Raw genomic sequence first — 23,531 nt, 5'->3', positions numbered from 1 at the left:
GCTGGGAGACGCCCCGCAGAGCCTACCTCCTCCTGCCGCCCCGCCCTCTCCTCCTCCTCCTGCCGCCCCGCCCTCTCCTCCTCCTCCTGCCGCCCCGCCGTTTGTTGAGTGCTCCTTGTGAGCAGGCGCCAGGCTAGCATCCTCCTCCCAGCCCCGGCCTGACAGGCTCAGCGGTCCGGCCCCCCGAGCTGCCACACTGACCCCCAGAATCCTGCCCACAGTTTGGCAGGACAAAGGGTCTTTTCTGCTTCATAGTCACTAGTGCGTCCTCCTCACAATCAGGGTGGCACGGAGGTCCCCAGTCCTCGTCTGTATGGGGGGATGAACGTAGCACCTCACAGATGGCTATAAACACAGCCAGTGCAGGGCGGGCCATTAGTTTTCAAGACTGGCTTCAAGGCTGGGAGAGGTGGCTCACGCCTGTAATCCCAGCACTTCGGCAGGCTGACGCGGGCAGATCACCTGAGGTCGGGAGTTCGAGACCAGCCTGGCCAACATGGAGAAACCCTGTCTCCACTAAAAATACAAAATTAGCCAGGCATGGTGGCACGTGCCTGTAATCCTAGCTACTCAGGAGGCTGAGGCAGGAGAATCGCTTGAATCTGGGGGGCAGAGGTTGCTGTGAGCCAAGATCGCGCCATTGCACTCCAGCCTGGGCAACAAGAGCGAGACTCCATCTCAAAAAACAGAGACCGGCTTCAAGTCTTTGGCTTCGCTACCAGTCAAGTCAGCTGTGGGAAGAGTTGGGTTTTTCTCTTAAAATGAAAGTCAGATGTGGGGGCTGGGGTGTCACCGCACAAGGTGTGGGGGCTGAGGCACTTGGGCAAGGCGGTTTTTCAGAGACCACCCCAAGAGGCTGCTGGAGCCAAAATGTCACCCCTAACGACCTAACTGGGAGCCCTACTGCTAAAGCATGGTTTCACCCTCCCCCAGGAAGTAATCAGGAAAATGCAGACAAATGTTCCTTGGAAGTGTTATCTTTAATGGGGAAAATTGGAAATAACTGGGAAGAACCCAAGTGCCTGATAATTAGGGGTTAGTTAGGACATCTGTCCAGTGGAATACCAAATAGTCATCAAAGTCCACTTGCAGGACAGTATCTTCTGACTTAGGAAAATATTGTGATAAAAAAATTAATGAAACAAGCAGAAGATAAAATGATACACCTAATAAGATGCTAAGATGCTAATTTTGCTTAAAATATGTTTTGACAGGCTGGGCGTGGTGGCTTATGCCTGTAATCCCAGCACTGTAGAAAGCCAAGGCGGGTGGATCACCTGATATCAGGAGTTTGAGACCAGCCTGGCCAACAAGGTGAAACCTCCTTTACTAAAAATACAAAAATTAGCCAGGTGTGGTGGTGTACAACTGTAGTCCCAGCTACTCAGGAGGCTGAGGCAGGAGAATCGCTTGAACCAGGGAAGTGGAAGTTGCAGTGAGCCGAGATCAAGCCACTGCACTCCAGACTTCAAAAAAAATGTGTGGTGTCACAGGTGATTGAAAAATGTTTTTCTTTTGTAAGGACTCAAAACGTTCTAAAGTTAGCATGGAACATCAATGATGGCACCAAAAATAAAAAATAAAAAATGAATGCCAAAGACGAGGAGCTGTACTCCTTCGGTGAAGCTGTCTTTGGTCCTTCCCCAGGCGTCAGGACGTGGCATGAACACACGTGAGGGAGAGGGCCAGCTTTGTGGGTTTGGGACCCACACATATCGCCACACGGGGCGCTGAGCTTAGAAAGGTCCCAAGCTCTGTTTAATGCTCCCCGCCATCACCATCTTGTAATTCTCAGGCATTTTCAAACGAGGGCGCCACATTTTCACCTTGCCCTGGACCCTGCAAACTCTGTAGCCGACCCTGGTGAGGCGTCCTGGGCCTGAACACCTTGACCTTCCTCTCCAGCTTCCTGAATGCAGCAGCCAGCTTTCTGGAGTAGGTTTCTTTTCCATGCAGTGACTCCTTATATTTTTTCCTGGTTTTCCAAAATTAGGGTCCCAAGGACAGTAACCTTGGAAAATCAAAGCCTATATTGGCTGTCCCCTGGGACAGTGGCTGCCTTGTTAGGAGGTGGGTGGGGTCACCAGCACAGCCTGGCATTGCTAAATGGGCTGTCGGCAAAAAGAGGAAACAGGGGTCTGTTCTGTGAAAACTCACATCCATCATTTGCAGGGCTTTTTCTGGAGACTGAGCTCTTTCTGTACACCTCACCACATTTTCAGAAGTTCCTTACAAGGTACATGTTTTCTCCAGTAAAACCAGGTGCCTCTGACTCAGGGCCACCGCCTATGGACCTGCCCCACATGTGTTTCTACCAGTTAAGGCTCAAAGATGCCTGGGTGACTCTGTTCTACAGCTTCTGTGGCCACACTGCCAGATAGGTGGTGAGCTGCCTGTCTCCGGAGGCATTCAACAAAGGCCGCACAGGAAACACCTTCCCTGGCATTAGCCTAGAGAACCTCACCTAAGGATGCCATTGCCCAGGGCATCTGGCAGCTCCTAAGGCAGGGCCTTGTCATCTCACCTGTCTGCATTCCGTACGCCATACAGGAGGATAGGTCTGACCCACTCAGACTCTGGCTGCCCAGCCCTCTTGGCGGGGGGCCTCAGCGACTATTTCCTTCAGGATAAGGGAACAAACACCAGAAGGTGGGGTGAGGCAAGTGATGCAAAATTGACATGAGATGCCAGAGAGAAATTCCTAAGCTGCCCGGAAGCAGGTGAGGTGTGAGAGAAGCCAGCAGCCACAGGCCCCCTGGAGCCAGCCACTGAGTGCCTGCTGTGTGCTAGTGGAGTGCTGGGTGTTCACAGGGATTGTCACCGTTCTCCTAACAATGCAACTGAGGCAGAGCTCTTTTTTTTTTTTTTTTTTTTGAGACGTAGTCTTGCTCTGTCACCCAGGCTGGAGTGCAATGGCGTGTTGTCAGCTCACTGCAACCTCTGCCTCCCAGGTTCAAGCAATTCTTATGCCTCGGCTTCCTGAGTAGCTGGGACTACAGGTGTGCGCCACCACACCTGGTTAATTTTTGTATTTTTAGTAGAGGCGGGGTTTCACCATGTTGGCCAGGCTGGTCTCGAACTTCTGACCTCGTGATCTGTCCACCTCAGCCTCCCAAAGTGCTGGGATTATAGGCATGAGCCATCATGCCTGGCCAGCAGAAGTCTTATTAAGCCCCTTTTATGAGTGAGGAAACTGAGACCCAGAGAGGTGAGGCTACCCAGCTAGAATGAGGTAGCTGGCAGGTGAAGGCAGGCCTGCCTCAGTGCAGAACTGCCCTAGAAGCCCAGGCTGTCAGTGTCCTGCGCTTTATCACCTGCGACATGAAAGCTCAAGTTCAGGTTCACTTTCTGCATCCTGTCTTTCCTTTATTATTCCCCGAATGAATGGGCATAGAAACTCCCCCAGAGGGTTTGGGGATGGGGCAGGTCACGTTCCTCATTTTAGGGAGATTTTTAACTTCAAATGGGCTCAACCAAGTGTTAGTTACCTGGACAGCTCATGCCTGTGGAGGCTGACCTTCCCTGTGGTGCTGGGTTCATGAAATACAAACTCTCCTCCCTCCCTGCTCCCCAGATCCACAGGGCCTCCTGCTCAAATCTTGGGCTGGGGCCAGGGTCACTAAGAAATCTGCCTTCCTTTGAACACTAGCCAGTTCATGTGTACACAGGGGTTGCAACCTCGGGGTTTGGGGGGGCATTGGTTGGGTTCAGCCTGAGAGTGTTTCCTGTAATGTGTTCAAATTTTGGACATTTCATGTACAAATGTGGATTTCTTCTGAAGTCAGAAGCTCTGACGGTCCCAGCCCTTACCCTCATGGCAGCAACAGGCTAGACCCACTGGGCACTCTGGGCTTCTTCCCCTGCCGTCACTGCAAACTCCCTCTGTGCCCCAAATCATGCCTGGAGGCTGCCCTGTGACAGCCCTGCTGCAGAGTCCAGGGACATGATGGGGTGACCCCTCAGACTCTGGCCGCCCAGCCTTCTCGGCTTGGGTGCTCCCCGGGGATGGAGGCAAGTTAGCAATGGTCTCTTGAATGCTGGGGACCTGGCCACTGCTGGGATCAAGACCTGACACGAGGTCCCTGCTGTGGTTGGGAGCACCTGCTCAAACTGGGAGGCTTGTGGAGGCCCAGGCCCAGGACACCTCTGGGAGTTCCCAGGGCTTTGCCACCGCCCATGGGTAGGGTAGGTTTCTACCCCGTGAGTGCCTGGATCAGACCACTCACAGGGACAGAGGCCTTGTCTCAGGCAGAGAGAGGGGCATACAGAGAAGCTGGCTGGAGGTGTGGGCCCAGCCTGTTGCAGGCAGGAATGGGGGAGGCAGAGGGTCCCCCACCTGCTCCCCAAGGCACAGGCCCTGCAGGGTTCCAGCTTCTCCTCTTCCCTGGGTCCTGTGCATGGCTGTCCTGTGCCCCAGCACCGGCCAGCCTCACTTGGCACTGTGGCTGCCCCAAGCAGAGCCGACAGGGCAATTAGTGGCAAGGGGGTCTTGCTCAGGAGAGTCACCCAGGACAACCATGGGAAGCCACTCAGGATGGTGCCTGGGGGGGATCAGGAGCAGCTTCCACTTGAGCCCCAAGAAGCGAGCATTGCAGCGGCCAGGGGCCAGCCTCCCTGTGCTGTAGGGGGTCCCTCATCACACAGGTCCTCACCTCCTGTGCTGCCCCTGGGCAGCCTGGCCTCAGAGGGTCATCCAAGGCCCCTCCTCCTTCTCTCCAGCCAAAGGTGGGGAGCAAAGCCCAGGAGAAAACCAGAGAGCTCTCCTTTCCCTTTTAAGAGCCCTGATGGCCTCAGCCCTGAGCCCGAGGGGAGGGAAAATGTCGGGAAAGAGTCCCTTCCGAACTTTCCGAGTCTTTGTTTGGGAGGCCGGGGGCTGACTGACTTCGCCAGACCGGGCCGCGGGCTCAGCCGTGCGCTCCGGTGCAGTGGCCGAGGCGCCCTGGCGCCCGCCACCCCGGGGCACGCCCTCGTGGTCGAGCTCGGACCCCGACCCGGACCCCAGCGCCGCCGGGCGAGGGCGGGAGGGGCAGCCTTACCAGATCGTCCCGAGAGCGCCGAGCGCGGTCCAGGCGGGCGCAGCGCTGGGTCAAGTTCACGTCCGGCCCGCGGGCTGCCCGAGGTCCCCGGGTGCGGCCGGGGCAGCGGGAGGCGCGGGAGGCCGAGGTCCCGGGTGGCCGCTGTGGCCGCCCCCGAGGCGCTGCTGTCACCCCGGCCGCGCCCCCCAACTTTCTGCACAGTGGCGGAGCTGGAAGTTTCCGGGCTCCGCGGACTCTGGGCTGGTTTCAGCCGCGGCTCTGAGGTTGGCAACAAAGAGGGAAAGAAGGAGGAAAATCAGGCCGGGGAGGGGAGGAAGGGAGCCGCGCGGAGGCCGCGGCGCAGAGAGCCCCAGAACTTCCAATTCTACCCAGGCGCTTTTTTCGTTGTGTTTTTTTCTTGAGAGGTAAACAAGCAGGTCCCACGCCCCAGTCCTGCTGGGGCTTCCGCCAGCCAGCGCGCTGGGCTCATCTCTGCGCGAGTCCTCGGCACCTGAGTGTTTTAAGCCCACTGCCAAGTGTTTAGGAGAAAGGTTTTTTTGCGGGGTGGTGAGGGTAGGCACGAGATGCTTCCTAAAAGGTTGTTGGCACGCAGCCCATGTCCCCAGTGAGGGAGTAGCAGGCAGGGGCTTGGAGGAACACGCCGTCTTTGTCTCCTCCCGAAGCATCCGGCAGTCGGTCACCCATGATCCCTAGAGTGGAGGGACTCTTGTGACCCCCTCGTGCTCCAGGAGAAGGGGTTCCATGCTGGGTCCTGGGCCCAGACCTACCCTGCTTCAGCCCGCAGTTAGTTCTCCACCTTCGGGGATGATTCGCTGGCCTCACCCGGCTCCCACAGCCCAGCTCCCTGGCACCACCGTTTTCTACCCTCTTCTTCCTCCCTGGCTTCAAACCCTCCCAGGCCAGGGTTCTGAGGACACACCTGGGCTGGGGTAGGCAACTGAGTGGCCCCCAGGTCTAGGAATCTGCAAAAGTGGCCAAGCATCATCCGTTGAGACTGCAAGGGCTCTGCAGGTGCTGGGAGGCACAGAGCTTCCGGCTGCCAGCTGGGCCCGAGGCCTCCGTCTGTCTGCCCTTCTTCACCAGAGGTGTTTATGGAGAAGACACTCGAGACCAACCCAGCTCCTCCAGAGCGCCATTGCAGGCTGAGGAGAATGGGGATTTTTTTTCTTCTTTTTTAAAGAAAAATGAACAATGGGCTATGGGAGCCTGCTTGGGGACTGGGGTGGGAAGAATGTTTGTCTTTTGTCCCACAAATGCGTGTGGTGCCCCGAAGGGGTGGATATTCTCCCCTCAAACTTCTCAGACGTGATCCTCTCTGAGGTTGGTCCTGGGCTTCCACATGTGATTCATGGAAGAGGCCTCAGCCCCAAGAGCCCCTGAGGGTACTGCCCACCCCCCCCCACCCCGGGACCTTCCAGAGCCTGACGTGGGGCTGAGGACATAGAGATGGTGGAGGTGGGCTGGTGGGGTGCTGGCTGGAATAGTGGGAGCCCTTGTTTTCGGAGCTGCAGATGATTGTCAGCGGAAGGTTCATTTCCAGCATCCACAGGGGACCAGGGGAAATTTACCTGCCGAAGAACCCCAAGATCCTTTTCCACAGGCAGTGGGATGACACTTTCCTTTTCTTTTAAAAAAAATTTTAGAAGGGAGTGAGGGGAAAAATTTTTAATAATATATTTTATTTAAACAAATATATCCAAAATATGATCAGTTCAATATGATCAAGATAAAGATTAATGAGATAACTTTACGTTTTCATACTAAATCTTTTTCAAAATGTTTGTGGGTACATAGCAGTTGTAACTGAAGTTTCTTACGGTATTTTCACAGTAACAAGCCTTGGCATCAGTGGTCATGAAATCCCCCCAAGGCCGAGGGTCAGCCTCGCCCGCTCCACGGCAGTGTGACCGAAGCTCCATCAGGGTGTGGGCCACGTGTTGACATTTCTTTTTCTTGTTCCTTTTTTTTTTTTGAGACAGAGTCTCGCTCTGTTGCCTAGCTGAGGGCAGTGGTGCGATCTTGGCTTATTGCAACCTTCACCTCCTGGGTTCAAGTGATTCTCCTGCCTTAGCCTCCCAACGTGCTGACATTTCAAGAGAATCTGCAGCCTCCTGGTTCTTAATGAAAGCTTCTATGCAGGCCCTGGCTCTTTCCTGGGAAGGGAAGCCTGACTGTCTCCCACTGCGTCCTCACTGGGAACTCCATTCCTGAGCTGCGACCACTGTTTTTAGAATTGGAAAATGCACTGGGAATGGCTCATCTTCCTGAAGGTTGAGCTCATTTCTCTTCTGACTAGTGGTCACTGGTGATTAGAGTATGTCCCAAAGGAAGCTGTCAACCTAGTTCTATCATACCAGGGCTTTGTGGGCATGTGGCCTACCCAATGGCAGAGGGTCCCGTGTGCAGAAGGGCCCCACACTCAATGCTTGGCCATCCCTGATCTTAAAATTCTTAGTCATTCTTGATCAAGGGAACCCACATTTTCATTTTGTTCTAGGTGCCGAGAGTTACATCACTGATCCTGACTTTGGCTGTTGGTCAACTGTGTCATAAGTAAAAAGGTAAAAATCTATGATTTTATCATTTCTTTTACCACATTCTGTTTACAGAAATAATTTCAGAATCTATGTAAATAAGATACAGATATTTTAACTGAAGATCATTGTATTCAGGGAAAATGTTCACCTTTAAGAGCCAGGGACCTGGCATTGTGGCTCACGCCTGTAATCCCAGCACTTTGGGAGGCCGAGGCTGGTGGATTGCTTGAGCCCAGGAATTCCAGACCAGCCTGGTCAACACGGTGAAAGCTTGTCTCTGCAAAAGATACAAAAATTAGCCAGGCACGGTGGTGTACACCTGGAACTCTCAGCTCCTCCAGACGCTGAGGTGGGAGGATTGCTCAAGCTTGGGAGGTTGAGGTCACAGTGAAAGACCTTGTCTTAAAAACCAAGGCAGGAAGTCGTTATGAGCACAGTACAATCCCTGTCCTTCCCTGGCTCTGCGCGGGGATGCTGTGTGCTGCCTCAGGGACCCTGGTGCTGGCTCCCACCTGCAGGGTGTTCTGAGGAACCAGCGGAAGCGCCTAGCTGGACATGTGGTACAAACCAAGAATTCGATAAATAGTGCTCTTGATTGTCACATTTATCATTTGACATGTAGGCTCAGGTACAGTTTGATTACTTTCAATGTACGTATATTTTACTTCTTCCCATTATAGAAGCAATACACACTGTTTTTGTTTTTTTTTTTTTGAGATGGAGTTTCGCTCTTGTTACCCAGGCTGGAGTGCAATGGCGCGATCTCAGCTCACCGCAACCTCCGCCTCCTGGGTTCAGGCAATTCTCCTGCCTCAGCCTCCTGAGTAGCTGGGATTACAGGCACACGCCACCATGCCCAGCTGAATTTTTTTTTGTATTTGTAGTAGAGACGGGGTTTCACCATGTTGACCAGGATGGTCTCGATCTCTTGACCTCGTGATCCACCTGCCTCGGCCTCCCAAAGTGCTGGGATTACAGGCTTGAGCCACCGCGCCTGGCCAGCAATACACACTGTTAAAGACAGTTTGGAGAATTCAGAAAAAAAAAAAAAAAAGGAAAGAAAACATTCCCTCCTAGGCCTGCTGCTCCAGAGCCTCCAGCCCGGCACATGACAGTGTATTTCTTTACAATTAGGGAAACAGATACACAACTGTTACATTTTAAAAACTTTTTCTTTTACCTGGACTTATTTTTAAATGGAAACACTAGTGAGGCCTCACAGAACTGAGCAGAGCTAATGACCCCTCATGTGGTGGAATAGTTCTGTACCCGCCATACTTCCAACACAGCCTTCACCAGCAAGTCTACACCCAGTCTCTGTGGCTGCCTGTGTGCAGGGACTGTGGACTGTGATGTTTACAGTACGAAGGCACTGGGAGAGAATACTACATCACAAAGTGTCCTTAACCTGCTGCTGCCTCAGCTTTCCCATTTGTGACTTGGTTTAAAAAAAATTTTTTTTTGACAGTTTTAGGCTCTTATTTTAACTTCCACAGGCTGTCGTAGAATCTGCTCAGCCAGGGAGGGGAAAGGAGCCAGCAATCAGGTCTCCTCCTGGGCACCTTTGTGAGGCCAGCTGGCGAGAGTGGGGGGTGACACTGAGGTCCCAGCAGCTCCAAATGCAGGCAGGGCCCTGTCCTCAGAGAAGGTCACAGCCTAGCCAAGCCCAAACAGGTGGATGGGCCCACGGAACACACAGGAACCTGGAATGGAGGACGCATGCAGGAGGCACAGTCCGTGACTCCCCAGCCCACACTGCGTTCAACCACTTGGGGCCCAGAAGCTTCAGGAAAGGTGCATGGGGCCATTGGGTCCCAGTACTCCAAACTGGAAGGTCTGGCCCAGGTACAGGGCTCCTCCCGGCTGCCCTTCGCCATGAGCACCAGAAGTTCTGCAGTGCCCAGTGGGCATAGCAGTCCCTAAGAATGACCCAGCACTGAAGCTGAGCCAAAGAACTTGGGGAGCGAGCCGCACCCCCTCACTCGCTCTCCATCTGCTCCAGCCTTGCCAGGCGGTTGCCTTTTGTGGGAACGGGGATGTCCGCAACACCCTACCCTGGAGCCCAGCCCCATGTCTGTGGCCTGCTACAGCTGAAAATAAAGAGATATGTTTGTTTTTGTTTATAAAAAGTGTTATGTATATAACATAACCTCATAAGTATATACAATTATTAGTCAATTAACAATAAAATTAATAAGAATATAGCAAGCAAAAAAGACTCCTCTTCTACACACACAAAAGTGTTCATTACAGAAAAGTCCAAAAAAAAAAAAAACAAACTACTAAGAGGATAAACGTATTTAGAATTAAAAAAATTAAAAGAAACCAATTTCCCATGAGGTAATTACTGAGCGCATTTGGTGGAAGTCCTGCGATATTTTCCAACCTGTATGTGTGTATGTGCGCCCGCCTATTTGTGTTCATACCTATGTGAATGGCCCATAAGTTATAAATGCAAACATATATGCATGTATCTATATAATCATATCATACTGTACGTTATTTTACACTTTGTGTTGAATAATTTGTGAGCATTTTATGTCATTATTATTCTCTACAATATTTGAAAAATAAAATATAAATACCAGTTAATTTTTGAAACCAACCTTATTGAGGTAAAAGTTCCATGCAGCAAAATCCCTTTCACCCCTACCGTTCAATGAGTTTTGACAAACGTATGCACGGGTGATACGTATAACCGCCACGATCAAGAAAGAAAACAGCGATCACCACAAGGTTCCCTAGGGCCGTTGCAGGCAGCCTCTGACTCCCTGGCAGCCACTAACCTGACTCACTGTAGATCACTTTTAATTTATTTGAAAAAAACGTTAAAACTTATGGAGTATGAAATCTTGCTTGGGATCCTGACATGTGTCTACATTGTTGAGTCCATTAAGAGCTCATTCCTTTTTACTGCATTGTAATATTTTATCACATGCCTATTGATATTTGTTTACCTATTTATCTACTGATGGATAATTGAATTTTTTTTTTTTTTTTTTGAGGCACGGTCTCACTGTTGCCCAGGCTGGAGTCCAGTGGCACAATCTTGGCTAACTGCAACCTCCGTCTCCCAGGCTCAAGTGATTCACCTTGGCCTCCCAAGTGCTGGGATTACAGGCATGAGCTACTGTGCCTGGCCTGTTTCTGATTTAAAAAAATGTTTGCTATTGTGACTAGAACTTTGTGAATGCCAATTAATTTTTACAGTGTTTTAATGAGCAATGTCACCAGCACATGCTGTGAATGCCCACGCATGTGGGCATGGCCTGTGTGTTTCCTCCGTGGAGGACCTGAGATGGGGAAACCAAGGGCTAGGGGATGAAGAAAGGGGCCAGTGGCCACACAGCTGGTGAGGAACGGGCTGGGGGACCCACTCTAAACCGCAGTACGCCAGGACAGCATGGCGCCGTACTCTCACACTTGCCTGGATCAGAAATGCTTATAATTTTCCCACGCAGAGATATTTCCATGAAAATCAAGCTGTGGGCTGAGAGATGAAAGGCAGCCTCGTGTTAACTGCGCAGGCTTTGGTTTGGTCCCTCCACCGAGCTCACGGGTGTGTGTGAATCTCTCTGTTTTCAGACACGTACACACACACACCCCAACACCAGTGGCAATGATCCATTGGTGGCTCTATACTGCCTTCGGAGCATGAGGCCGTGGCTACTGACTTTACAGTCGTGGCACAAGCTGGCCCTGGACACGAGGCCCTGGCTTGGCTTCTGAGCATCCATTCAACAGACTTGTCTTAAAGGATGTCTGATTATTTCCCAAAATCAAATCTCCCCTACAGGACAAAGTTCAGGCTGCTGGGAGGAATCAAAGGAATGATCTGTCCCCAAAATGGCTGCTTCCAAAGAGGTGTCACAGCCAGCCTGTGAGTGGCTGTGCCCAACAGAAGGCCAGGGGAAAGGAGGTGCTCCTTGGAGTACAGGGATCCTGCGTGTCTGTAGGCGATTCTTGGGCCACTCTACAATAGCTCAGCATTGAAATTGAGACAATGTTTGATTTTGCTCACTTATTAATTAGCTTCTAATTATATGTCTGTTGGGGTTATTCCCATGATCTCATTTAATCTTAAACAACTATTGTTATCCCACTTTTACAGACGACAAACATGAGGCCCAGAGAGGTTAAGAAACTTGCCCAAGGCCACACAGCAGTGGGTACTCAGTCCCAGAATGCCCGTTCTTTGCAGACATCAGGCTTCTCTTCTGAGTTAGAGCTGTCTTCCCAGTTGTGGCTAGCAGGCTCCAAAGAACACATGTTCATCTCAGCTCCGGTAGAACCCTAAACAATTCTTGTGTGCTCGGAAGAGACAAATGGTCCAGGGCCCCCACTTCCTGTTCAGGTCCCTGAGGAGCCTCCCTCCTCAGACCACACCCCACTGCTGAGCAGACCCCTAACACTTGTCCTTGCCCCCTTTCAAGAAGGTGAGTGTCAGCCCGAGTTGGGCAAAGAAGAATCAGCTCCGCTCAACCCTTGGTCCACAGCCTCCCTGGTCTTGAAGTCAGCGGGCCTAAGGAGGCCTCTGTCCATGGGAGATGAAACAAGGAAAGGAAGGGCCCATTCTCTCAGAAAACATGTGTTTTCTGTTTACAGAGGGGCCTGTCCAGTTCCTATGCTTTGTTCTTTAATATGGAGCCAAAAAAAAAAAAAAAAAAAATCAAATGTGGAGCTTCCGCTCTGAGCTACACTTGGAGGCTAGAAAGTCTGGATTGCTGTGGCTCATTGTGGTGGGGTGTCCTGTCTGCTGCCAACATCCAGCATATACTAACCTCGAAAGCCAAGGAAAAAGCCAGACTGCCCCTCCGCATTGCCAGGACGGATGGGGTACAGATGGGAGAGGCAGCCTGTGTCCTGGGGGCTGGCTTGCCACTGTGTGTGGGCACACTGGGGGTGTGCTGCCATGCCCTTGTAGCCCTGGCACCACAGGCCCGGCAGGCTTGGTGCCACACATGGGCCATCCAGGGCTCACCTACTTCATGCCCTTTCTTCAGATGCTGGGCAGAGGGCATCCTTTCCCATCTCAAGCAAAGGGAGGCAGCCAGTATTCGGAGATCTGGGGTAACAGGTAGGTGGGGATCTTCAGGCAACTTGGGTCAAGCTCAGGGATGCTGAGCAGCTTGAGAGTTGGGAGAGGGGCTTAGCTCTGGGTACGCGGATCTTCCGGCTGGAGATGAGGCAGCAGTGAGCTAAGGTAATCAACAGAGCTGGCAGCCAGCTACACCTATGAAGGGAAATTCTTATCACAGGATGCCGGGTCAGCACACAGGCTAACTGCTGAGACTGAGAATTGGGGATCTAGGTCCAAATCTAGGCTGCGCCCCCTTGCCCTGCAGGGCCTCCGGCAAGCTGCGTCTCTGACCTCGGTCCCTCACCTCTGAAAGGGGGTGGCATGTGAGACCAGCACGTTAATACGGCTGCCATGAGTACTGAGATAACACGTTTACGTGTTAAGTCCAGGATGGCCTGGCTCGCGCTTTCCAATACACGGCAGCTGCCATTGCCATGCATGTCGGGGCTTCAGTCTTCACCGCAGGGGCGTTCTGGCTAGAAAGAGCTCATCAGCTTAGGCTGTCACGGCCAGCGGAGAGGGGCCCCGCAATCCCTCCCACCCAGGGCAGACCCTGACTAGGCCCGGAGGACGCCTCACTGGGCCACACCTTCCTCCCAGTGCAGAGTCGTGACATCAGTAACCCTGGTTGACAACGGAGCCTAGGGTTCTGATGTCACTTTTCTGCCCGAGCGGTGCGCTCCGCGCAGGCCGACAGGCAGGCTGGCCCCCGGCCCAGTGCATAGGCTCCGCACCTCTGGCCCCTCGGGGGCTGCCGCAGGGCCTGGCACGCGCGCCCCCGGGGCCCCGCCACCCGCCCCTTTCATCTCCGCCTCCCGGCTGTCCGGCCTCTACGTCCCGCGCACCTGGGGGCGGGCGGGGACAGCAAAAAACCATCGCAGGAAGCGCGCTCGACCTCGTCTGGCACCAGCGCCCCTCCCGGGCGGAAGCCGCGGCGCCTCGGACTCGCCGGGCCCCCACCCCCGCTCTTCCGTCCCGCCCCGGAAGCCGGAACGAGGACGCGACGCGCGGCGCGGACGCAGCGCCGTAGCCAAAAGGGCGGGGCCTGAGGCGGCCGGGGGGGCGGGGCCTCGGCGCGGCCCGCTCCGGAAGCCCAAGCGAGAGTGCGACGGGCCGTGCGGACGTAGCGCCGCAGCTGAGGAGGCGGGGCAAAGTCTGGGGGCCGGGTCTCTACATCAGGGGGCGGGGCCTCTGGGTGGCCGTCTCAGGTCCTAGGACTAGGGCTGTGCGGACGTTGCGTCGCCGTCGAGTGGGCGGGGCCTAGGCGGGGCCTCTGTTTGGCCCTCTCAGGAAGCTCAGGGGAAGACTCGGAGGGCGGTGGCTGTGGGGCGGGGCCTGGCTGGGCAGGGGCGGGGCCTGGACCTGGGCGGGGCCTGCGTGGCGGGCGGTGGGGCCGATTCCGAGCTTTCGCGCAAATTAGGTCTCCGCTTTAAAATTAAACAACTTTTGCTGTTTTTTCTCCCCTCCCTAAACCAGATAAAACAACCAGACAGTGGAAAATTTGTAAAACCTAGGCGAGTACAAAGTAAGAAAAGGAGAAACCTTTCCGAGTCATCAAGCAAAATACTGGTCTGGAGTATCTTTTTATCTAACTATATGGATTTTTACGTAATCAGGATAACCTTGTATACACGCTTGTGGCTACCTTTAAAAATAACATTTTTTTTTTTCTAATTGCAAGACCACACGTTTACTGCATGGAGTTTGGAAAACTGGAAAAAATTACAAAGAAAAAAAGTAGCCTGAGATTCCCTCGCACGAGATCACCATTGTTAACAGTTGACGTTCTTTCTTTCCTTTTACACAATTATGCATTTGTTCAGACAAATAATGGATCATGCTGTAAATACTACTTTACAACTTTGTCTTTTTAACCATGGCTATATTCTAAATGTCACACATCATTTGCTGTTCATCCACAGTGTTTGTGATCATACACAGTGGGGCTGTATTTTATTTAACCCATATGAGATTATTGGATATTGATGTTGTTTCCAATTCCATCTCTTCCTTCTTTCTTTTATGATAAGCATTCTTTCAGCTAAATCTTTATGCATGTCCAGTTCCTAGATGTGGAAATGCTGAGTCAAAGCATATAAACACGAATGCTTCTTGTATGTCCCTTTTTATCTTTATGTTTTCCAAATTTAAAAAGTAATCAATCAGTATTTTAACAATTGGTTTAAACTCGAGTACTCTATATACAAAAAAGATCTCTCATTTGCAGAATATATAAAGAACTCCTGGCTGGGCGTGGTGGTTCACCCCTGTAGTTCCAACACTTTTAGGAAGCCAAGGCAGGGGAATTGATTGAGCTCGAGAGCTCAAGACCAAGGAAGAGGCAGGTGGATCACCTGAAGTTAGGAGTTCGAGACCAGCCTGGCCAACACGGTGAAACAAAAATTAGCCGGGCATGGTGGCGGTCACCTGTAATCCCAACTACTTGGGAGGCTATGGCAGGAGAATGGCTTAAACCCGGGAGGCAGAGGTTGCAGTGAGGCGAGATTGAGCCATTGCACTCCAGCCTGGAAAACAAGAGCAAAACTCTGTCTCAAAAAAAAAAAAAAAATCCCGGGTACAGTGGCTCATGCCTGTACTCGCAGCGCTTTGGGAGGCCAAGGTAGACGGACCACGATGTCATTCTGGCCAACATGGTGAAATCCCGATTCCACTAAAAATACAAAAATGTTTAGTTTTTTCAGTAGAGACGGGATTTTACTATGTTGAAATGGGATTTCAACATCCTGGTCAACATGGCGAAATCCTGTCTCTGCTAAAAATACAAAAATTAGCTGGGCGTGGTTGCGCATGCCTGTAATCCCAGCTACTCAGGAGTTTGAGGCAAGTCCCAGCTACTCGGGAAGCTGAGGCAGGGGAATGGCTTGAACCAGGGAGTCAGAGGTTGCGGTGAGCCGAGACCCTGCCACTGCACTCCAGCCTGTCCACAGAGTGAGAATCCATCTCAAAACAAACAAGCAAAAACAAGCTGGAGACCAGCCTGGGCAGCAGAGTGAGAATTCGTCTTTATAAAAAATGTAAAAACTAGCCTTCTTGGTGGGAATGTTAGCATTGCTAGTGGGAATGTAAAATGGTGCAGCTGCTATGGAAAACCGTATGAGGGTTCCTCAGAAATGCAAACACAGAGCTACTACAGGACCCAGCATTTCCACTCCTAACTATAGACCCCCCAGAATTGACGACAGGAACGCTAACAACTATTTGCACACTTTTGCTACAAAAAGCAGCAGAGTTATGCATGATGGACAGAAGGTGGAAACAGCCCCAATGTCCATGGGTAGATGGATGGGAAGGAAAAGGCAGCTTATATAGATGTGCAATGGAGTACTATTCAGCTTTCAAAAGGAATGAAGTTCTGACACATGCTATGACGGGAATGAACCTTGGAAACATGGTGCTGAGTGAAGTCAGCCAGACACAAAAAGGCACACAGTGTACGCGTCCACCTGTCCGAAGTCCCTCGAGTAGTGAAATTCATCGAGTTAGAAAGTAAACCAGTGCTTACAGGGCACTGGGGAGAGCTGAGACTGAGTTGTTATTACTATTATTATTACATATTTTTTTGAAACAGAGTTTCACTCTGCCGCCGAGGCTGGAGTGCAGTGGTGTGATCTTGGCTTACCGCAACCTCTGCCTCCCAGGTTCAAGGGATTCTCCTGCCTCAGCCTCCTGAGTACCTAGGACTACAAGTGTGCACCACCACGCCCAGCTAATTTTTTATATTTTTAGCAGAGACAGGGTCTTACCGTGTTGGCCAGGATGATCTCAATCTCCTGACCTCGTGATCCGCCCACCTCAGCCTCCCAAAGTGCTGGGATTACAGGTGTGAGCCACCATGCCTGGCCCCGGGTTATTATGTAATAGGTATGGAATTTCAGTTTGGAATGATGAAGGTGTGGAGACGGACCAGGGTGATGGTTGCCCAGCAATGTGAATGTACTTAATGCGCTGAAAAGACAAATTTTGTTATGTATATTTCATGACATACACACAAAGACATTTCTGGGGGGGAAAAGGAAAGATATTTCCGAGATTCTGGTCCCAAGCATCTTGCATGGAACAAGGCCTGCACACATAACCAGCTCCTCCTGGATGACCCTACCCAGGTGGTTGGGGATGGCCCTTCTGGGGAGCCCAGCTCTGGACAAACAGGGCTCAAGCCAGGCCTCACACATCTGGCATTTTCCATCATAATTTCCAAGCTGGGAGAGAGAAACTTGCTTTGTGGAAGCACTGAGTCACTGTGAATCTTTAACTTGCGGTTTTAGTTCTGTGCCATTGAGACACACACACACAACTGACTCCCTTTGCAAACATGAGTGATACATATTCATCGTCAGCAAATTTGCAAACATGGGAAAGCACCCCTGAGAACACAACAGATAGAACCCCAACTCAGAGAAACACAGCTGACATCGAGGTGTATCTTCGTTCAGCCTTTCTTGTCTGTTCCTAACACATACTTAAAATCATTGTGGTCGTACGTCACGTTTTACGCTCTGCACTTTCACTAACATGCAGCAAACAACTCACCTCCTCGTCAATGTTTCTAGGTCACACTTTAATGACTGCAGAAGAATCCATTGTTCGGATGTCCCATATGTAACTTCTTTACCTCACTCTTGATGGTTGGCTGTTGAGGTGATTTACAAACCTGCTGCTATGAACGTCTTCGTGGTGTATCTCGGATAATTCCCGGGGGTACTCCCAGGGGACCAATTGTAACATCACCGAGGATTCGCTTTTTAAAGGCCTTTGAATATAGTATCACCAATCAGCACTTCAGGAAGAGCGGACAGGTTGTTTTTGCCCCAACATCGCGGGAGTGTGTGGGCGTGTGTTTTACACAGAGGTGTCTTATCCTACCTCGTGGGGGACCTGCTATAGCAGGACCACTGTCAGGGGACAGGCCCTGGCTCCGGGGCTTTGGTCCACGGTGGGTCGCTGCCTTTTTGTCTTTGCTGAGCCATCACTCCCAAAGAGAGTGGGCAGGGAGGTCTGGGCTCTGAGCTCTGCGGGGGCAGTGACCCTGGACGCAGGCTTCTGACTCTGGGGAAGGCTCCACTCTGTGACCCTGGAAGCCATGGAATACTTTTTTTTTTTTTTTGAAGTGATTTTACCTTTATTTCCTTCACTTTAAGCCAATCATGAAATTTCACAGTGATTTCTGGGGTGGGGGCAGAAGGAAGGCGGTGTCAAGAATCACTGGGGCTGTGGCCCAGTCGGCCCGTGGAGGTGCAGGTAGGGTGGGCCCTCACTGGGGCAGCTGGAGGAGCACGGACTGCCCCGCTGGCAGGCAGGTGATGTTCCCAGAGCGTGACAGTTGGTACGCAATGTCCTCCGCGGCTTCCAACTTGCGCAGCTCGATCAGGCCGTCCCCTGCGGTGGCCAGTGAGTTGGCAATCAGCTCAGCTGTCTTGGAGTCGCCCTCAGCAGAAATGATAGCCGCCTTTTTCTGCTGCTCAGCCTTTTCCACCACAAATCTGGCCCTCTCTGCTTCCTGCTGAGCCACCTGTTTGGCTTCCACTGCTTCTGTGAACTCCTTCCCGAAGGTCAGATGTGTCAAGGACACATCGTCCAGGATGAGCCCAAAGGTGGCTGCTCGCTCTGTAAGGTCGTCGCTCACCTGCCTGGAGACCAGCTCTCTCTGGGTGATTAGTTCTCCAGCATCAAAGCGAGCCACCACTGACTTGAGGATCTCGGTCGTGATGGACGGCAGCACGCGCTCATCATAGTCCTCTCCGATGCTGGTGAAGATGCGAGGCAGCTGGCTAGCAACGGGCCGGAAGAGGATGCGCAGTGTGATGTTGACATTCTGTAAATCTTTGCTACCAGTGATGACTGGCACATTACGTGGCCGAGAACGACAGTCAAAGATAATTGGTTTATGTACCCATGGGATGAGAAAGTGAGTCCCTTCCCCTACCACAATGTCCTGTACTCCACGGAGTCGGTCAAAGATGACAGCTCTGTGCCCAGCATCCACGTTATATAAGGCCGAGTTCACCACGCCTCCTGCAACAGCTAAGGCCAGGCCAAACTTGCCAATGGACTCAAACACTTTGGCAGCCATGTTTTCTTCTGCTGGACCCTCTCACACCTGCTTCCACTCTGACCTCCACATGAATTCAACCACGGAATACTTTTAACTGCTTGTTTGCTGGTGCCGTCAGGACTGGGACGTTTTCTTAGGTGTGGGCGTGACGTGGCCTGCACATTTCCACCGGGTCTCCCGGCTCTGGCGTGGAGAGTGGCCCCGCAGTTACAGGCTCCACGGTCCTCCATGCGTCTTTGAGGGGACACAGGACCCCTGTCTGAAGCAGCCACTACCAGGGTCCCCCTGCAGCCTCCCACCGTCAGGCCCCTCTGTCATGGCAGCATGGGGGTGTCTTGCAGGATACTCCAGCGGCCACCCCACCCAGCCCAGTCACACAGGGCCTCAGCCCCAAACCAAGGCTGACCTGGGGCACCCCTTCTGCGTCTGTCCATCGTGAGCATGAGCCAGGGCCCTAAGGCCACTAGATGTACAAGTCCTGGCTGTCCTTCCTAAACCCCCCCTGTAATTCAGCCTGCGCTCCTCCACTCTCCACGGCCACACTTTCCCTCACCTGAATACTGGCCTCCCTGACTGCAGCCTCCCCCCAGCCGCTGCCAGAGTAGTTTCTCAAATCCACAGCCCCTGTCCCCACCTTAAAAACAAAACAAAACTCTTTTGTTTTAAGAACCAAAGCAGGGTTGGCCCCTGCTTCTCTCTCTAGCCTCGCCACCTCCCCACGATCACTGATCACGACTCCCTGCCCCACGCCGCACTTGGCTGGGAGAGAACTCCTTGCCTTTTCTCAAATGCTGTTCCGTCTGAATGGGATGCGCTTCCCACCCTCATGGTGATAAGAGCTTCTCCTCTCTTATTCCTACTGGGAATAACAGCAGCAGCTGACACTAATGAGCACTTACCATGTACAAGTCTCCACTCAGCTACCACCTCCTCCGGGAAGCTTTCCGGGATGGATCCCTTAGCTATGACAAGCCACTCCTGGGGAATAGGCTCTTCTCGCCTATGGTTACAAGACAGCAAGGACTGTGTCTTGGGTGTCCTCAGTGCCTAGCCCAGGGCCTGATGTGAGTGCTGAGTCACATCATGTTTGGAGGAGCAAGTCCTGGACAACACAGCCCGGTTAAAGCGAGCAGCCAAGCACTGATACATGGACCAGCGCTGGCTGGAGGTTGATCCATACCATCCCCTTTCAAACGTGATCATTCGGAAACAGGATGGCTTGAAATTTGTTCTTGACAAAGAAGGATTAAGGGGCAAAGGAAAGCTGGAAACAAGATCACACATACACGTCACCTAACAGAGCAGGTGTAACTCCTGTAACCTGCCTCTAATCAGCTTCAGGCCTCTCTTCAATGCTGAGTCCTCAGTCGTCACCCTGGGCCTCCCAGCTCTGATGCTGAGCCCAGGATTTCAGTGCTAATTATGGATGGTACCCATCGCCTGATCAGCAGAATATCCACAGTGCAGCCTGCCCTGGGAAGGGAGGATGAGTCTCCTTCTAGGACACTCCACAAGGCTCAGTGCAGATGCTCCACTTGGGCTGGTCATGCATCACGGATTCCCTCCTCTGAGGGTGGCCCCAGGCTTGTGCGCACACACATATTCATTCCTGGCCTCACATGTGGGGACAGACAGAAGGCATCTGTGCCTTGTCCCCTCTTATCTATTCTCATAAACGTCCTTGTGTCTTGGAGTCAGGATTGCTTGGGCCCAGAAGGTCGAGGCTGCAGTGAGCCTCCAGGCTGCCCCAGGGGTCTCCCCATGGTGGACGCTCATCACTCTGGCCAGCCCCATGCTCATCTGGGTTGACCTCTGAGAACTGCCAGGTTAGAGGGCCCCAGAGCAGCCAGGGGACCAGGAAGGAGACCACCTGGTCTAGGGGGGTTCAGGCAACCTGTGGTCTGGACAGGAAGGGATGCTGAGGCTCCTCTACCCATATGGAGGCCCAGCCCTGACCAACTGTTAGGCCGGATACCACTGCTAGCTGTTTTCCAACCATCAAATATGAGGACCACATGGCAGGTTTTCCATAAAGCTCTGTTTATCCAGCACAAAGGAATGGCCTTTGTCCTGAGATTGTCTTCCTACTTTTTTTTTTTTTTTTGGTTTAAAGATATTCTTTCAAAAAGGGAAATTATAATTATTTTTCTAAAGGCTCTAACATGAAAAAATAGAAAGTTGGCAATCTTCAGTAGGTCTGCAATACTCCTTTGAAATTTGACCAGCCTATGAATTCCGGATGTCTGAGAACCCCTGTGTGCATGCTCCCTGCTAAGGCCACCAGGGAGAGTCACCGGGTCACTGCTCCCTGTTTAGAACCTGCAGTGGCTCCCTATTGCCCTAGGATCTGCAGCCAAATTCCTTATCATGGCATCAAAAACCTAGGCAGGTGGGAAAAGGGAGGAGGAAAGGATCAGGGGCAGCTTCCTGGAGGAGGTGGAATCTGAAACAAGCCTTGCAGTATGAGCTTCCTGGCAAGGGGTGAACGGAGAAGGGAGGGGCAGGCTGAGAGGGCATTCCACGGGCAGGAGAACACCTCATGCAGGACAAAGCTGAGGTGGCTGGAAAACAGCTGGGGTGGTATCTGGCCAGCCAAGCAGGCACTGGGTTAGGGATGCAGAGGAAACTGAAGCCAGCAACACAGTGCTAGGGAGGGTAACATCCAGGGTTCTAAGTGAGTCTTTTTTTTTGAGACAGGGTCTTGTTCAGGCTGAGTGCAGGGGCTGCATCATGGCTCACTGCAGCCTCGACCTCCTGGGCCCAAGCAATCCTCCCTCCTCAGCCTCCCAAGTAGCTGGGACTACAGCCATGCACTACCACGCCCGGCTAATTTTGTATTTTTAGTAGAGACAGGGTTTCACCATGTTGGCCAGGCTGGTCTCAAACTCCTGACCTCAGGTGATCTGCCCACCTCAGCCCCCCAAAGTGCTGGGATGACAGGCGTGAGCCCCCGCGCCCGGCCTTATTACTGTTATTATTTTTGTAGAGACAAGGTCTCACACTAACGTTGCCCAGGCTGGTCTGGAAGTTCTGAGCTCAAGTGATCTGCCTGCCTCAGCCTCCCAAAGTGCTGGGATTACGGGCGTGATGTGCTGCATTTGGCCCTAAGAGATTCTTGGAGAAGTGAGGTAAATGTAATTAGGTCTACTTCATATTTAAGGTTTGGAGGGAAAGGGAGACCCACCAGGGAGAGTTGCCAGATCACCACTCCCTGTTTAGAACTTGTATTGCACACTGAGAGAGGACCGGGGAAAGGCCTAGAACCCCCAGGCTGGATTTTCTGCTGTCTGAGGGTCTGTCCGAGGCTGGCTGCCCTCCTCTGGTGCCCCATTTCACAGCCTCACCTGGTCCCTCCTTTTTGGGCCTGAGACTGGCTGGGGCTGCCCGTCTATGGGGCCTGGCTCCTTGTGCTCTGAGTGGAATGTGCCCCGGAGTATGATGCCCCCAACACCAGGGGCTGTCTCTGGTATCAGGTGGGGCTGCTGACTTCACACGTGCCAGGAGAACAGATGCTACAGGAAGTTACGGGTCCTTGGCAGCCTCATGCCGAGAGGCCCCACGTCTGCAGCCCCAGCCTCTAGACCTGCTGATGGGCATGTTGGCCAGGCTCTGTGCACCTGTGCACAGCTTTCTGCAGAAAGGCAACTTCCTCGCTTCCCCAGATGCTTGGGTGGGGGAATGTTCCTGTTGGACAATGGAGCCCAGACACCCAGTGGGGATCTCCCAGGAGAAGCCTGCTCCCACCTCCCAAGAAAGGCTCTGAGCCTCTTTCCAAGTACTGGAAATGCCAAATGCGGTGTGGCCTGTGGCCATCCGCCACAAGCAGAGTAACCTGCACTGGTGGGCATTCACCTATCCAACTGTGAGGTCATTTAATGTGTCCTGGGTACTGCTGTGCTGTGGGAATTCAGGAGTCCCTGCCCAGCAGAAGCTCCCTGTCTAGTGGGCGATGATAAGATTGCCTGAGCAGGGCCTCGCTGTGGGAAGGATGATAAGCGCAGCACTCTCGGAGGGCCAATCCGGCCAATCCCAACTTGGAACACTCAGCTCCTTATTCCTCAAGGCATCTCTGGGGACAGACTTAGCGCTTGGGGTTGACTGTTCCCAGGCCAGCAGGCTGGACAATGGCAGAGCAGGCGGGATCTGGGGGAGTGCCGTCTTTACCACTACCCTCCCAGCGCCTGCTGAGACACCCCAGCTCAGGAAGTGCCTCTAGAGATCACGGAAGGCAACCTGCCTCGTTGTTCAGGGGAAACTGAGGCTGGGAGAAGATGCCCCAGGCCCCACTGACGTGTCAGAGCCCCAGCAGGGTGGTAGGCTCCAGGCTCCCCAGCCAGCCATTCCTGCAAGGTGCACCCACCTTTCTGGCAGGGCAGAGGGCACTCCCTGCAGCTGGAGAGGGATTCTCCTGGCAGGAGGGGTGGAGGTGGGGTGAGGTGGAGGCACCTGGCAGCTAGGGTCGTGGGGGGGCCCTGGCAGAGTAAGTGGGGTCTCCTGGCATCAGGGGAAGCTGGGGGAAGGGGCCTGGCAGAGGGGGCTCCCGGCAGGGAAGGTGAGGGGCTCCCAGGCCCGGCCGGGCCACCCGCCCAGACGCGCTGCCAGGCTGATTAGCATGGGCGAGGGGCGCTGGCGCGGGGGCGCCGCCGGCCGAGCTGGCACGTCCCTCGCGGGCCCAGCTGGCCGGGCCGAGACACAAAGCGCCTCAGACGGTGGCGGCGCTCGGCCATTCACGCGCAGGGGCGGCCCGGGCGCGGGCGGCGAGGAATTCCCGCCGCCGGGGCGAAGAATAGCGCCTGGGCCAGGCG

At 53.0% G+C, this 23,531-nt stretch overlaps 1 long non-coding RNA gene and 1 pseudogene across 3 annotated transcripts; one reads left to right on the top strand and one right to left on the bottom strand.

The window, feature by feature from the left end:
- The first annotated feature begins 4,725 nt into the window (after nucleotides 1-4,725).
- LOC116538896 lies at nucleotides 4,726-14,505 on the top strand. Of its 2 annotated transcripts, none has more exons than XR_004263828.1 (4): nucleotides 4,726-5,440; nucleotides 6,548-6,639; nucleotides 6,867-7,597; nucleotides 14,130-14,505. It is a non-coding gene; the product is annotated as an uncharacterized LOC116538896 (long non-coding RNA). The 2 variants fall into 2 exon arrangements; XR_004263829.1 differs by lacking the exon at nucleotides 14,130-14,505 and adding an exon at nucleotides 9,576-9,665.
- Nucleotides 14,506-17,626: 3,121 nt separating this feature from the next.
- On the bottom strand, nucleotides 17,627-19,211 carry LOC116538895 (annotated as a pseudogene). Its single transcript, XR_004263827.1, has one exon. The product of XR_004263827.1 is annotated as a prohibitin pseudogene (transcript).
- Nucleotides 19,212-23,531: the final 4,320 nt, after the last annotated feature.

This window comes from Sapajus apella, unplaced genomic scaffold (genome assembly GCF_009761245.1).
Source record: "Sapajus apella isolate SASKATOON/1434 unplaced genomic scaffold, GSC_monkey_1.0 scaffold123, whole genome shotgun sequence".
Lineage (NCBI taxonomy): Eukaryota > Metazoa > Chordata > Mammalia > Primates > Cebidae > Sapajus > Sapajus apella.
The sequence above is the reverse complement of the archived record's forward strand: the minus strand, read 5'-3'. Positions and strand labels throughout refer to the sequence as shown.